The sequence below is a fragment of the Patagioenas fasciata genome, chromosome 2, assembly GCF_037038585.1.
Source record: "Patagioenas fasciata isolate bPatFas1 chromosome 2, bPatFas1.hap1, whole genome shotgun sequence".
Lineage (NCBI taxonomy): Eukaryota > Metazoa > Chordata > Aves > Columbiformes > Columbidae > Patagioenas > Patagioenas fasciata.
In genome coordinates, this window is record NC_092521.1 from 165,728,976 (window position 1) to 165,744,839 (window position 15,864).

Consider the following 15,864-nt stretch of genomic DNA (forward strand, 5'->3'; position numbering starts at 1 on the left):
TCCTGTGATTTTTGCAGTCCCTGTTTTGCTGTTGTTCAGGACAGCATTGCTGGAGTCTGTGACATAAAGCAGACAAGCTGTCCTAGCTCAGGTCACTATTTCTCACCTTCTGCCGTGCTTGTTTTTTGACTCTTTTTCAGATTCCCTAGGAAGGATACAGAGACAGGATACAGATACTGCTCAGGGAGATCTCTGTATCCTGTATCTCTCATTTCCTTTAACAATAAAAAAATAAACAAGCAAATGAATAAAAAAACCCTCAAACTTTTTCTATGACTTTTCACCTCAAAAGCAGAAACTGTGACTTTAAATGGTGATCGCTACCTCATGCAGGGCTGAGATGTTTTATCCATGTAATAAATGGGGTTTAAACTGTTAGGGTTTCGTCATCTTCCCTACAGAAATTTTGGAAGGTATTGAAAAAACAGGGACCAGTATGGTTTTATTTGGGTCCATCCTTCTGAACTCTCTACTTCAGTGTTTAAAATGCCAGCCCAGGGACTTCCATCTGTGTAGGGAGGTGGGGGTTGCTCTTTTTTATCATTTTGTTTCATAACATCAGGCTTGTATCGGTTCATTATTCTTTCCACACTGTATCTGTTTCCAAGCTTTTTCTTCCCCCAATTCTTATCATACAATGTAGCTCATACTTTTTGGTCTACACAAGTTTTTAGTGTCATTAGTAATTTTTGTGCCAGACTGTATCACATATTTAATCTCTGCTGAATTTTTTTACTTTTGAGGAGATATGGCCCAGATATTAATTTCTCTTCACGGGTGATGCTCTCTGTTATGTACCTGTTCTGCCCGAAGGCAAATTAATTGCCATGCATTGGATTTAAACAGTTGCACTGTATATATGGACCATGAAAGATGTTAATTATCTCCAAGGACTCTTTGCTACATATTGCTGATGGCCTGATTGCCACATATACTGAAAGCATTATAGAACCCTGCAACTTCTTTTGCAAGAGAAATTGTCTCCGCTGGTCTGTCTCTCTCCTAACAAACGTCTAAAGACTCAGATGGGTAAAAGTAAACAACACTTGAGCAGCCTTTTGCTGAGAAACCCTGTGTATAAGTAACTGGAAAAGCAGAGGAACTTCAAATGTTCTCGGTTTGTACCTCTGTACTGTAGAAATTGGCATGGGGTCTTTAAGAATAAGCTTTATTAGATATTGGTTTGTTGTGGCTATGGGTTATTTGTAGGAAAAATAAAAGAAAAATCCTCTGTAGTGAAAAAAGCAATACATTGTACTAGCAGCACCAAGATACCTGGGGAAGATCAAGATAACCTGTGAGGCAACCCTTTGCTTAAACCTTTCATGTCCTTGCTCAAGTGAGGAGACCAAAGGCATCACATTGACTTCCATAACTTTTTTTTGTACGCAAGAAGGGAAGAATGAAATTAATCTGAAGGTTTTCCATGAGGGATCTTGGGAGGCAGACCTGTCTGCTGAAGATAGGCATGAAGAAGAACAAGAAGTTTGTGTCAAAACAAGATTTTATTTTAACTTAGTAGTAAAGTGGTATGAGTACTTCCCCAGTAATTGACACGTCCAGGTCATAGAAACATCAATATTGCTACCTAGACCCAAACTATCTCAGGTGAGACCTTCTGTTCAAGCTCTTGGGTTTCAGTGAAATCAGCTTATCTTGAGAGCTAAACAGCAGAGAAGGGCAGATTTTTGAGCTGTGGTGGTGATATGTACCAATCACGTGAGTTTGGTGTATTTAACATAATTGAGCTTTGCTGCTGAGCACAGTTCCTATTTGCAAATTACTCTGGGTCTCTGCTGAGCTGGTACTTCCATCTACATCTTTCAGTAGTGCAGTGCAAAACAACAATGCAAATACGTGCTGCCTTCTCCTCCTGCAATACATTACCAAGCCATTTTACCTAATCTCTGTGATCCCATCATGCCCTTTTCAATGGATGACACTTAAAAAACAAAGTCAATTTGAAGCAATTATGTTCAAAGAGTCAAGTCTGAGTTGGTTATGTCCTGGAGTTTCAAAGGACTCTAAACAAAGAAAGAATACAACTTCCTTGGTATCTGAGTGGGACTTTGAGAGCCTGAATTTTCCAGATCCTATATCTAAGCGCAGATATGGTCCACCACACCTTCTACACTTCAGCAAACATTGGAATAATCTCTTGTGTTATTTACTATTGAGAAATGTTATAACATTATTGCCATTGTCTGCAAAACCATCCACTATACTATGTCTATTTTTGCTAAGGAAATTCTCTCACTGGTTTATTTGTTTTAAGCTGTAGGTGAGGATGCTGTCTGTACCTTAAAAGAACGAAAGATAAACTTTCAATATGGTCATACTGGCTGGCAGTTTAATTCTATTGAGATGTTCTTGCAAGAAGATAACTTTCTAGTCCTGGGAGTCTTCAGTTTTTAAAACAAGTTTTCCAGCTCTGATGAAAGAGAATGAAGCCCATTAAAATGGTGCACATTTAATAACAATGTTTAATTACCATGAAGATGCATACTTTGTATTCTACAGTTTCACGCATGTTACAGTTACTTGTTTGCTTCAATTGATTTCATATCATCCACCAACTGGAATATTAAATTTTGATGACTGTAATACTATGTATAGTACTTACATGTCTGTGTTGTCAAATATCTTTTCAAAGAACTCTTTTCAAAACTGTTTTCAGCTGAACTGCTTGACTAGTGGAGGACTAATATCTCTCCAAGCATAATCAGTTTCTAACAAACCATATAAAACCATTTAGGGATGTGTGCACTTGTGGGGAGATTTTCTTCCTAGAAACAGCAAGATTTTGTCTGAATCCTACAACACAGCAAATAAATAATTGATGTGTTAATAACACCTGGAATTTATATTATGCTATTCATTTTCAAAGCACTTACCAAATCTTGCAGCTAGATTTATAATACTCTGTGGAGTCAGAGAATAAATATTGCTGTGCTGAAGACATGTGAGGGTACATGAAGGCAAGATTAGGGGAATGATACTGGAGGAGTGCAGAGCCCCAAGCCTGAACTTGCAGCAGTCACATGTCCCTCTTTGTCCCAGGAGTCAATTAGAAACAAAAGTCAGGAAAATTATTCCATGGTTCAGTGTGTAGTGCCCAATTAGCTTAGATAATAACAGCACTTCGTCAGAAGTGTGTGGCAGCAGTTAAAAAAACACCTGTAGAAACGAAAACTAATTTGCTTCAGGGTTCAGACACCAACCAGATCAAGCTCCTTTGAGATTGGCTCAGGAAGCCAAAGACCTCAAGGTGGTGGTAGCGCTCAGTGCTTGGTGTTGATATGAGGCTCTGCACTTAGCATCAGTATGAAAGAAAGTTTACTTCAGAAACAATTTGATCCTAAAGTTAGCAAGGATGAAGGCAGAAATGCTAAGAAGGCAGCTGCAGAGCCTTCTTGAAGACTGTTCTTACATGGGATATTCACAAATTTTGCTTGTAACTGCTGCTAACTTTGGCTAGAACTCCCATTCTCTCCTGTTTGCATGTACAGTTGCAATGTATAACTTGCAAACATCACAATAATACTCTCTTATTGAAACAGATGTTGTGTTGAAGCCAAAACAGAAGAAATGAAAGATCAGTTCTTAGCAAGCAACCTGGCTGTCATGACAAAAACAGAGATTTTTTTTGGGAATTTGCTGCTTTTAGCAGTACCTATTAGAGTAATGACTTTGGGTCCAGTCAATGATCTTTTTTTGCCTTGTTTGTTTGTTTGTGTTTGTTTGTTTTATAAGAAAGGCAGTGTGTTTGATGGCCTTTTTTGTTTTAACAAGTTATTTTACATGGATCTCATGAAAAAGTTGCTGCTTCCCTTCATTACTATGAAAACACTGCCTGTCACGAATGGGAAAAATCCATGGATGACCGCTGATTTACTAGAAGAGATGTGATACATTAAAAAACCACCAGTTTCTACAGCTCCCCAGTGGTGTGATATATCCAGGTTCTAACCTATATGAAAAGAAGGGTGACTTTTAGGGCCCACCTTCTCCATATCAAAACCAATGCTTTGCAGGTTCAGCTTGGTTTGCAGTATTGTTCTCTAATCATCAGCATGAAAGATATTATGATCACAGAAGTTTGTAGTCAGATAACTGCAGATCATCAGGTTAGCTCTCCTTGCAGCTGGATGTCAACATCTTTGAACCAGCATTCAGTAACTGAACTCTTAGGCTGTCATAAATCTAAGCAAACTGGGTTTATTGAAACCACTTGCAGTAGCAGTCAACAAGACTGTTGTTTGCAATGCACAATACTGTACACACAGTTACTGTGCTGCAGCTCAAGGCAACGCTTTTCAAGTGAGAATTGCCCTCAAACACGCTTATTTCTGCGTATACATTGAGTTATTTGATCGCAGGAGAAACCAACCACCTCCTCTACTGCATCTGCAGTGATTTACAGACTAAATAATGAGTCAGTAGGTTTTGCTTTCTGTGTTAGGTACCACTCTAGAACAAAATATGTCAATAATACTCAGGCTAATGAGTTTTCAATCTAAGATTAAATAAGGACAGGAATGTGAGAGATTTTGATAGGAAGGTCCCTGTTTTGGTTTCTCTGTCCAAGTTCTAACTGGCTTTGCCTTTGATTACCAGGGCTTTAGGAACCAAAGTTCAGGTTCTCAAATGTATTTAGATATATCAGTTCTAAGTGTCCAAGAACATACAAAACTGTTTCAAACATAGTTTAGCTGTCAAAATCCTTTCGATGAGATGTAACGGATAATAGAATTTTACATGGGCTCAAAAAGTGACTGCGCGATTTCATGGACAAAAAGTCCTGCAAAGGCTATTAAACACAGAGTTGCTGCCAGGGCTCTGTAAGTCTGACTCACAAATTGCTGGAGGTTAGAGGAATATTCTGGGAATATATCACTGCATGATTTCCCAGTTTGGACATTGTCCTGTACACATCCATTATGGAGATACAGAGAGACTAAGAGGTTAGATTTTCCTCATTCCTAAGATATTTATGATTACAGTTCTTGTACCAAATGACTGAAATAATTACTCAGCTGAAAAACAAATAGCAGGGCTGTAGAATTGCATCTCCTTATACCAAATTCACATTTGGCCCATGTGAGCTGGCATGATGGTCTGGACCTTCATCCGGAACATACAGTCCTTGATTTCCCGTTTTATCGTAGCTCATACATAAAAATCTGCACAGGGCACAGGAAGAGGATGTAGGAAGGAATCCAGTTGTGATCTGCACACTGGGGCTCATTCAGCACCACTAATGTCTATCCTGCTCTAAGGTGGAGTCTTCTCCCAAAGCTCTCAGGTAAATCCAGTTTGCAAAGGTAGATTAATCCATGCTTAACATTCTCTGCCCACCAGCCCATCCCCTTCTTTTAAACTTTGGCAGACACTGGAAAGTGATGTTATTAGGTTGGTACATTCTGGGGATGTTGCCAAGATTGATTCCTTTGTAACGGTCTGCTATGGTAGCATTGCTTTAGCAGAATGATAGGTGAAATATACTTCTTGTTCCATTACTGACCAAAAATTAAGACTTTCAAAAGAATCACTTCTCCCTAAAAATAATCTGAAGTAACAAGGAGAAAATCTCAGATGTGATACAAGCTGAATCTGCATGAGAAGACCCTTTAGTTGCCTCAAGGAACATGCAATGAAAGCCTAAAGCTTCATGTCAAGAGTTTCACAATTTTTGCATGTGAATTAAAGGATAATGGACTACTTAATCCATTAGCAGACTAATAATGGATTGATTAATGGACAGCCATTAATACATAATGGATCTGTCTCATAATCAAAGGAAGGACCATACTGCTACAGTGTCTGAAGATTTTATATCTGTTACCACATATATCAACACTCCCATTAGACTATGGACCCACGTGCACAAAAAGTTGAAGGGACTTCCATATAGTGCCTTGGATGGATGGAGGTGGGACACCAACCACACACCTCTGAACTTAGAATATTTGGAGCATTTGAACTCATATCCAGAGCCACCCTTGTGTTCATGGTGTTGAGCAAACCAGTGCCTCTTGTAGACTATGGTGGCAGTTTTTGTGTTTTGCTTACATGAAACAACCTAACAGCCACTCCTGGTGCAAGAAGGCTGGACTGTCTCTCTAATATCTTTGTAATATCTTTATTTGTATGATCATTTGTATGTTGTGCTCCACTTCAGAAGTTGGTGCATCTTAGGAAGATGTTTGAAAAAACCACTATGCACACAAACCAAAGATCCTTTTGCTTCCACTGGGAAGCCTAGTGCATGTTGGTGCAAGGTGGAACATAAGACACCTCCTTTCCCTCTAATATTTTGCAACTGGCTTGTTGGACAGTTTGGATAGGACATGATGTGTGTTTCTGTTCACCTCACATGCCTCCCACACTTCACACAAAGGTATCCCTCAGTCATCTGTGGACAAAACAAACCCAACAAAAAGACCCACATAAACCAAACAAATAAAAACCCCAAACAAACAAAAATAACTCAAGCCAATTTACGCTGTTTAGTCTTTTGGGGTGGAAACATGGGACTGTCTTTGGATACCGATACACAATCTTCTCTCAGATATCTGCAGTGAGTGGTAGATACACTTGCTTATTTATTTTGAGAGAATTGACAACTGGGTTAACACAGACAATTGCAATAACCCTAGAAAACGGAGGAATATACTCTAGTTCTTTAATAATGTATGAATCCTGTGATAGGTCTACTAAAATGTAGTCCTAACTCATCCATTTTAGTCCATTTTAGGAACTTAGAGATTGTGACCCCAGGCTCTTTGGGTTTCTAAAGAAGGATTTTTATTTCCCTCTTTACATTGCAAATCATATGAATAACATAGACACTGGAAGAAACTACCCTAAAATGAGCAGTCTGTGATCGAAGTTAAAAGGGTCGTAAATACCACATCTTCCTACATTTCACTTTGGACTCACCTTATTTGAAGTATTCATGCAGAATCTATTAAGTGGAATAATTTGAGCTTTTTGATTGACAGGTTTCTCAAAACTGTACTTTATTTCTGTTCATATTTTCATAGTGTGGGTACTATCCACACTATGATACAAAAAAAGTCACTTTTAGCTATGCTTCAATGCTGCTGAATCATAGCAGCCAAATACTACCGTCGAGCCCATCTGTCCAAAGAGAACAAAAATCAATTTGAAGTTTATCTGCACACAAACTATTCATAAATCACGGAATTATAGGAAGCGCCGTATCAGCTTCAGAAACATTATTTCATTATAAGCAGCTTCGATTTTGTCAATTACAACCACTAAAAATGTATCAGGTTTAAAGAACAATGATTTTGGGGAGCTTTTGTAAATAAATCATGGGATTTTTGTGGTTAATAGTCCCTTGTTAACACTTCAGTTTTTATTACACTCTAATACTTATCAAGCTTGTCTCTACAATAGTAAAAGCTGAAAATTTGTTTGTTTATTTGTTTCTTCCAGGGAAAAGTTACTTTAACACATTATTGCATGATTTCAGAAACTGATGCTTCAAGAAACACAATAGCTCTCAAGCCCTTACGTAATATTTTAACTTCATAAGAAAAAGAGAAGCATGTCATGCTCTGCTCTACTTGTTCTCTTGTGTTGTCTTCAGTTTCACGGTTACAGGCTTGCAGACTTTGCTCTGTAACACCCAGAAAATGAGGAAAGACCCATAAGGAAGTTAGAGACAGATGTGAGCAATGCAAAGCCCAGTCCAGAGGTTCACAGCGTGGGTTTGCAGCAGGTAAGTGATTCAGGGTTGTCCTGTGGATTTACCTTGATCCTCAGCTACGGTGGTATAAGTCGGTGTTCATTCAGCAAAATGTCTCTTCCCAATCTACCCAATCTTCCAGTGAGGAGCCACACACCAAATCCAGTTCCATAGCTCAACCTCAACTGTGATTGCTCACCATGTTAAAGTATGATGCTGTGGAAATGTTCATTCCACTGCAAGGAAAGCCCGTAGACATCTGAATAATATTTCTATACTCTTAGAGGATATCACACTAAAAGAAGAGAGAATTAAATTATGAAAACCCTGTAACCTAACATGGGTGTATTTTCATGAGAACTTCTTTACTAACTCAAGTTATGAGACCTTCAATAAACCAAAGGTTTATAACAATACATTTAAGGGAACTCACACTGTCTTAAATTTAGATCAATTTTAGAGCAACTTATTCCCAAGATCAAGCTGACTTGCAGACTGATCTTTATGGCTTCAATGAGTAGGCAGAGGGGAAAGCTGCAGACACTGAATCTTCTTACATGTTTAATAAATAGAACTGCTGGCACATTAGGCCTTCAAACAGTTCAGGGCTGATTTTCCAAGCGTTCAGTATCTTCCTTTATCAAGTATTTATGTAGACTGGAAAAGCAAAATAAACTTTTAGACCTAGAATGCTGTGAAATGTATTTATGCTCATTTACTATTGCTATGTATCATAGGAATAAGCACAGCAAAACACTGACAGAAAGATTTGCAACACCAGAAGCAGCTTGGTATATACTAATTATACTATATTTTAGGTGCAGAGGACAAGAAACTTCAGAATTGAAGACACAACTATATATTGTTTTTACAATTCAATTTCATCCTACTTTATTGAAATTCATAACTGAATAAAGGATGCAGTGAGCTTAAAATATTTTTTAAAAAGAATGTTTGGTGTTTGAAAAATTATAGTGTACCTCTGCGTTTTCATTTAGTAAGATCAGTTAATCAACATGACCGATATCGTCAAATACACTTGGAATAACTGTATGAAGACATTTCAGTTTTAAATAGTATAGAATGCAGTGTGATTTTTCATCTTGCATGTTGACATTAATAGAACTCCTCCAGGTCATGCTAAAGTATGTTTTATATGCTATGGTGTAAGGAACCAAAAATAGGCTTGATAAGCAAAAAGCAAAAGTGAAATATAGTATACCCAAAAGATAAAAATGAACTGTTGGCTCTACGTATCCTGCATAGCCATGGAGCCCATGTGGACCTCTCCATCAGCTCTTTCACTGGTTTCTGAAATGGTAACTTAAAAAAAAAAAATTCATATGGATGCAATTAATCTTCCCAACTGTGGCTAATACTGTGTCTTGGTGTGTAGTAGTAGTAACATTTGCCACCTACTTCTCCCTTCATTGTCAACAGACTTCTAACCACTACAATGACAGGATTCTTCAGTGAAACTCCCTTCATCCTAAAGTGGATATTTGCACAGATGCTCAAAGTCTGAATACTTGTTAAAATGGAAGAAAAACAATTTGTTAGGATGTTCTTATAGGACAATGTTCACACTGAAATCACTCAAACTCTAGTATTGGTTGCTGCTGTATGGTCACAGGGGCCTCTGTTGTAAGAAACCTTGCAGCAGGACCTTCAGCTGGAACTGGTGGGGCTTCCCACATCACTCTTCTATTCACTTTTTATGATCTTGCTGGCCTGTGTTCCTATGTGAACACTCCATCTTGTCTACAATCTTTACTGGCAATATTAATCACATACAAGATATCTCCTAAAACTCTTAGCCACCTATAAAAGACTGTCCTACATGATTATTTCTGCATCTACTGGAAAGTTTGTTTTCTTTGTTTACAAATATCTATGTACAATTCAATAACTTTGGCAGCAAGAGACTGCCTAAAAATCAATGAGTTACTTTACTCAGGATATTAATCATCATATTTAAGCACGCAAATCATGAATTGGACTGGACTGAACAGGATGTGCCTGGGGGAATCTCCAGAACCGTATGAAATTCCCACCTGGGGAACTCCTGCAACAATCAGTTAAATGGTTGGTTGTTCAGTCAGTCCCCTCGTTTCAATTCTGTCCAGTGCCTCAGAGCAGTCCATATCTCACCTATGCAGACAACAAGTTGGACAGTTGCTGAAAGACCCAGGGAATTAATGACTTAAATACACTGTGCGAGAACAGGCACAATCCTGATAGCCGGCTACACTAAAGGACAAATTTTATTTTCATATGTACAAGTCATTTATAACTGAAGTCCCATAGCTCTTGCTACATAACCAGAACCTGGGCAGATGAGCTGCATCCAGAAAGTGCTTCTTTCTCGCCACTTATTCTAGGGAGTCCAGAATAACTGATTCACTGTTTATGTCTCCACTTAGAGTCTCAGACACTGTGATTTTCAGGCATGACTCACTGTTATCTTATAACGACTCTGAACCATATGCTAACGTCAACTGGAAATTAAGACGGAAGTGTGAAAGTTTCGAACAAACACAGAAGGAACATTGCTGAAACAACTTTCAGAGCAGATCAAGGTAAAAAGCTGACTGAATTATCATTCTTATTCTGTGATGAACTTTTGTTAATTCTTAAGCTATGGTTGCCTATGTAGTAGGAGTCAGAATATGATAAATAAATCACTGCAATTGAGGTGCTGGGATGTGACTATCAGTGTTGCTAAACTACTAGAATGATCCTTGTATGCCTTCCTTCTGGATCAAAAGCACTCCCTCAAACGATTCCCGGGAACATGTATCAAGAATCAGTATTTATATCTGTATCAGCAAGTTGCTCAGCTCAGTAGAAGGGGTTACATAAACAGAGATACTCATGATGGGAATTCAACACTACACTGCAGGGGGTGACTCACGTGTTGCATAACATTAAGTCCAGTCTGGTCCCATGGACAGGCTTGCACTGTATTGAGGGGAGCACATCTGTTGTGCTCTTGCAATCTTCTAATTTAACTCAATCTGCAAGCACCACAGCTCACAGTTTTCAACAACACTCCATGATGTAAAACAAAGCACAAGCAATGTGGATGATCAAGAAATTCATCTCTCAAGTAAATGCCTGAGCCAGTTGTAGAGTTCCAGTGACTATTGGCAAGAAGCAGCTTGGAAGAAATCATTCTGTTTTGGAAGTTAAGGGAATCAACCATCATATCTGCTGTGCTAGGTGACCTTGATTCCCAAGGACTTTTGTCAGGCACTTGTAGGACACCAGCACAGAGTCCGCCCATCCTTGACGGTCCTTTCCACTTTTCTATTGATATAAACTAAAGACTTGTTCTTTACCTTCATTATTTCTGTTATAGAAATTGAAAGTATCAGTTAAAATCTCAATTTCTAAGGGGTCTCTAAGAGATCCAGGGTAGAATTCTGGTTTAAATCTGTGCTTAATCATGGTTTAATTTGCTCATTTAGTTCTCTGGTGGGAAAAGTCGTCTCCATTTGAGAAGACAGGTGCCTCAGGGAGCACCATACTGGGGAAGTGCTGGGAAAAGAGAAGGAAGAAAAAGGGAAACAAAACCTCTTACAGTCTTATTTGTTGCTCAGAAGTTCATTACAAGCAGTAAAGTTACAAAGGCATTTGAAATACTTAGAGATGAAGCAGGTAACAAGAATGAATGCAGAGGCATGACTGCAGGTTTAGAACTCAATGTTTAGAACAACTTCAGTAGTCCTAGACTGGTAAATTCATAGAGTTATCCCCTTAAATTGCCAATTGTACAGGTAATCTTTTATCAGAAGTCTTCGTAAGATTCTGATACATATTTTCTCAGTTATTGGAAAACAGATTTAACATGATGGATGTTTGCTGCTTCTGATTCTGTCCAGGCATCCTTCTACCCCCCCTGAGAGATCAAGGATAAATAATTTTCTACAATATAGTGGAAGGAAAGCCCTTTCTTACATTTCAGTTTTTCTCTCCCTTGTCACTCATGTACTGTATGACATTCAAGGAAAGATCTACTCTATTATTGTTTTTTTGTTTCCTTTTAAATGATTTTCTTTTATTGTTTTGCCCTAAGGTTCTAACAGGAAAACAGAAGTATAGAGTACAACTAAAAAGCATCAAAAGTTTGACAAAGACAAGCGACATATAAAAGCACTAATCAAAGAAATTTTAGTCTTAGTCTTCGATGATGGTAATGAAATACTAAGAGGATCTCATTCTCTCTGGGCTTACATTTATCATTTATTTAATATAAAGGGAAGAAATGTTAAGATACATTATGTCTGAACTTGTCAATTCAGATTCCACAACGCCAATACCTCCTGAGACTAACAGAGTCAATGCTTCTTGGTTTCAGCCAGGACACATTAGAGGAATATTTGAGCCACATTATGTGCAAGCATTTCACATACGCAAGCATTTGCATGTCCAGGTTTTATGTACGACACCAAAATTCAAAGCAAACTCCAGCTGAAACTAGTGAAGTTTACCCCATTTCTAGTTCAAACAGTAAAAAACTCGGGTTTCTCACTGTATCTTTAAAGATAATACATGTTTTCTTCCTAATGAGGTTAATTTTATAAGTCTTTTATTAGGCATGAATACATTTTTTAATATATAATTGAGCCTTTATGACACATAGCTGATCAAAGACTACTGAGAAAGGAGGATAATGAGAAATTCTCCAAGGATCCAAAAATGGTGACAGGTGCAGAGCACCCAAAATGGACTTCTGGCTACCTGGAGAATGTCAGGAGTTCTCTGACCTTAAGAGCTTCTCCAAGTGCATCAGAGAAGAATTTGTACCTATCAATAACATAATTATGGTAGCAGTCACCTCAAAAGCAATTTAGGCAATTTAGGAGCAACACATTGAAAAAGTGAAAGGCTAGATTGGCTATATGTTATAAATGACAGAAAGCACAATAGGCTGTATTTAGGTATAGGTTTTCAGTGTGTCATTGTCTGCATGTTGACTGTTGGTGCACATGCTCTTTACTTGACATTAAATGTGAAGTTTTTTCCACTTGGTCCAAGATGGAAACGTTAATTTCCAGACCAACTCAAATACAATTAAAAGTAAACTCATCCCTGTTGCCAAGTAGTTAATGAGCTCTAAATTCACACCTGAAGTGGTTCTGTGACAAATCATTAGGGCGTCAGGCTTCCATATTGTTGGTACAGTGTTCTCAGACCTCATTAAGGAAACTCACTGTGTTGTAACTTCATTTATTTTTATTAGAGTACGAAAGAAGCTTGATAATTAGGAAGACAGGTTGCTTCCAGACAACTGCCCCTTACAGAAGGCCGTGGGAAATGAGGGTGACTATGTGTCCTGCAGTCTGTCCAGAATCCAACATTCATGGTAACTTTATTATTGCATTTGCCTTCATGTTTTTAACAAAAACTTCACTCATATATGGAGACAGTGAATTTAATGTGTTTGCATTGTATATTTTTTTAATCAGATTTCTTCTTCTTTAGTTTGCTCAGCCCATTATCTGGGGTCATCAAACAATTTTCAAGTTAGAACAAATGAAGAAGAGGTGTTTTGTATCTATGAATTACCAGAAAAATTTCTGAACTTTCTAGGAAAAGTGGCATCTGCAAGAAATGTAGGGCACGTATTTCATGCATTCTTACCACTACTGACTCAGAGGAACAGCAGGCTCTGTTTTCCTCATCATCCAATTGTTGAAAAACGGGAGAAAAAAGATAAATACGTGAGAGCATTGCTTTTCACTGGATAATGATTTCTACAAAATCGTGAGTAATACTTGTGAAAAAAAACAGAGCAGAACTGTCAACATCTGTAATGCTACTATCATAACAAAAATTACCACAAGGTGGTTTTCTGCTTTTGTACCAACATTTTGTATTCTGAGATGATGCCCCCAAGCCAGCTGAAGCAGAAAGGGGAGCTTTCCACTTTCCATCCTATGTACTTGGGAAAACTTATGTCTCAAGTAGACAACACGAGTTAGTTCTGTGATGTGAATGACATAGGACTTGCCTTCTCCATCACATGACTTAACCTTTGCCTGCAAGGTGAAGTACATTGTGCATGTTGTGTGCATTGAGTCAGTGTATTTGTCATTCCATGGCGTGAATTTGATGTTCCATGAGGTGACAACACTCATGTACCTGGTGTCTCATTCACGATTTCTCTTTCAGTGCAAACAAAGCTGATGTAATAAAGATAAATTATATTGTAAGAAAATAAGATTCTCTATGTGTTAAATGAAGCTACTAAAAATCATGCCCATCCCCTCTTTATGGAGATTATACTTACCCAGTCAAGGAACAATTGACTGACGCTAGCTGAAAATCCTTCATAGAAATTATACTGTGGAAAATGGGTTGTTGGTTTTTTTTGGTTGGTTGGTTGGTTATTTTGTTTTGTTTTGTTTTGTTTTGTTTTGTTTTGTTTTGAGTGATTCTGTATCAGTGAAAACAAAAAATAGCAATATGTGTCTGCCTCTATCAATAATGCTTTATAGTTCGCCCAAGAAGAAAATAAACGTAAGCTGTGATATTTCTATTATGATTTTGGCAGTTCCTGGGAAAAGAAAAACAGTGAGGAGAAATCAGTTTTACTCTGAACTGATATAGCTTTGGTCCTAAAGCCATGTAGTCCTGTTAGCTGTGCTTCAGCTGAGCTAATATCTGCTGTCTCTCAGCAGCATGCGTAATATCATTATAGTGAGACTCCGAGTCCTTTGATTTACCACAGCCAATTTTTCTGCATCTCCACTTTGTGAGAAGAGAGAATCATGGAAGATGTAACAGGCAGAACTTTTTCCTGGAGAGCACTAGAAGTGCTACGTTGAATGCATTGAATGCTGTTTCGGCTCTTGAAAATATTTTAATTCAATATTTGATTAAAAAGTCAGTGATTTCTCTCCCAAGGAAATTTCTAACCAGCTGTTTCCATGACAAAGACAACCACATGCAGAGTCATTGATGAGTAACGGATACATTTAGCCAGATCGCTTCATCTTTTGAGGAAATTGTCTTTTGGAAGGTATTTTTCTTAAACTATTTGTCATAATTTTTTGAAAGAGGACTCAAATTATTTGCAAATTGATCAAATGAGTCTGCATCAGGTCCAATAAAAAGGGGAAAAAAAAAAAAAGGAGGGATATTTTCTCATCTCCAGTGGTTCCTAGATTCTAAGCAGAAAAGAAAAATAAACAATTGTTGATTAATTTTCTCATCATAGTGTTTTGCAAACAATAGATAAATTATGCCTGGTGTCTATAGGTTAATAAAGTGATGACTTTTACACTGGGTTTCTTCCTGCTTACCATAACATGATTCTAATATAACAAAATGACTTCCATTCCACTCCCAATTTTATTTTCTCTGCTCATCCACTGGCATTTCTCAGTTTTCATTTCATTATCAGATTGTCATGAAACTTCACAGCCATCCTGCTACATGTATTATTCCTCCAACATATATTATTCCTTTTTGCAGATGTCAACGTGTGCTCTCATCTTTACCACAATTCTTACTCTAGCATTAAATTTATATACTCTGAAGTTCAGCAAATCAAAAAGCGTTCCAATTTCTTGCTATACCTGAAAAAACTTGTCTTCCTGGGCTCTTTATTACTCATTTTATTTATTCAGAGCCGTGTTTCAAACTAGTTTATTTTTATCATACTGAAGTATGTATACATTCAAACTTTAAAAAGAGCAATTACAGCTCAAGTCTCAAAAAAAGTTTTGATTCAGACATTGAACAGTTTTGAAAGATTAGTTTTCTCCTTGCAAAATGTCAGTGATATTAACAATTGATTTTCCTCATTTTGCTTTCTTTAATGCATTTGTCATTCTTATCAATAAATCTCTATTTACATTCATTAGAGATGAGCCATGAAATGTACTGGTAATTCAGCTAATGTTTGTATTGGTAATCTGTTGACTAGAAAAAGATCTTTTAGTGAATGCATTAGCACAATAGGAATATGAAGCTGCTAAATGAAATGGTATTGCTTAATGTGATACAACCAGAACTTGCTGAGATTCTTTGCCTGGGGGGGGGGAAAAAAAAAATACAGAAAAAAAGAGTTATTCAGAGACCAACAATCTCCCTAAGGTGTGTTGTACTGGAAAAGAGACAACTATTTTATTGTTATC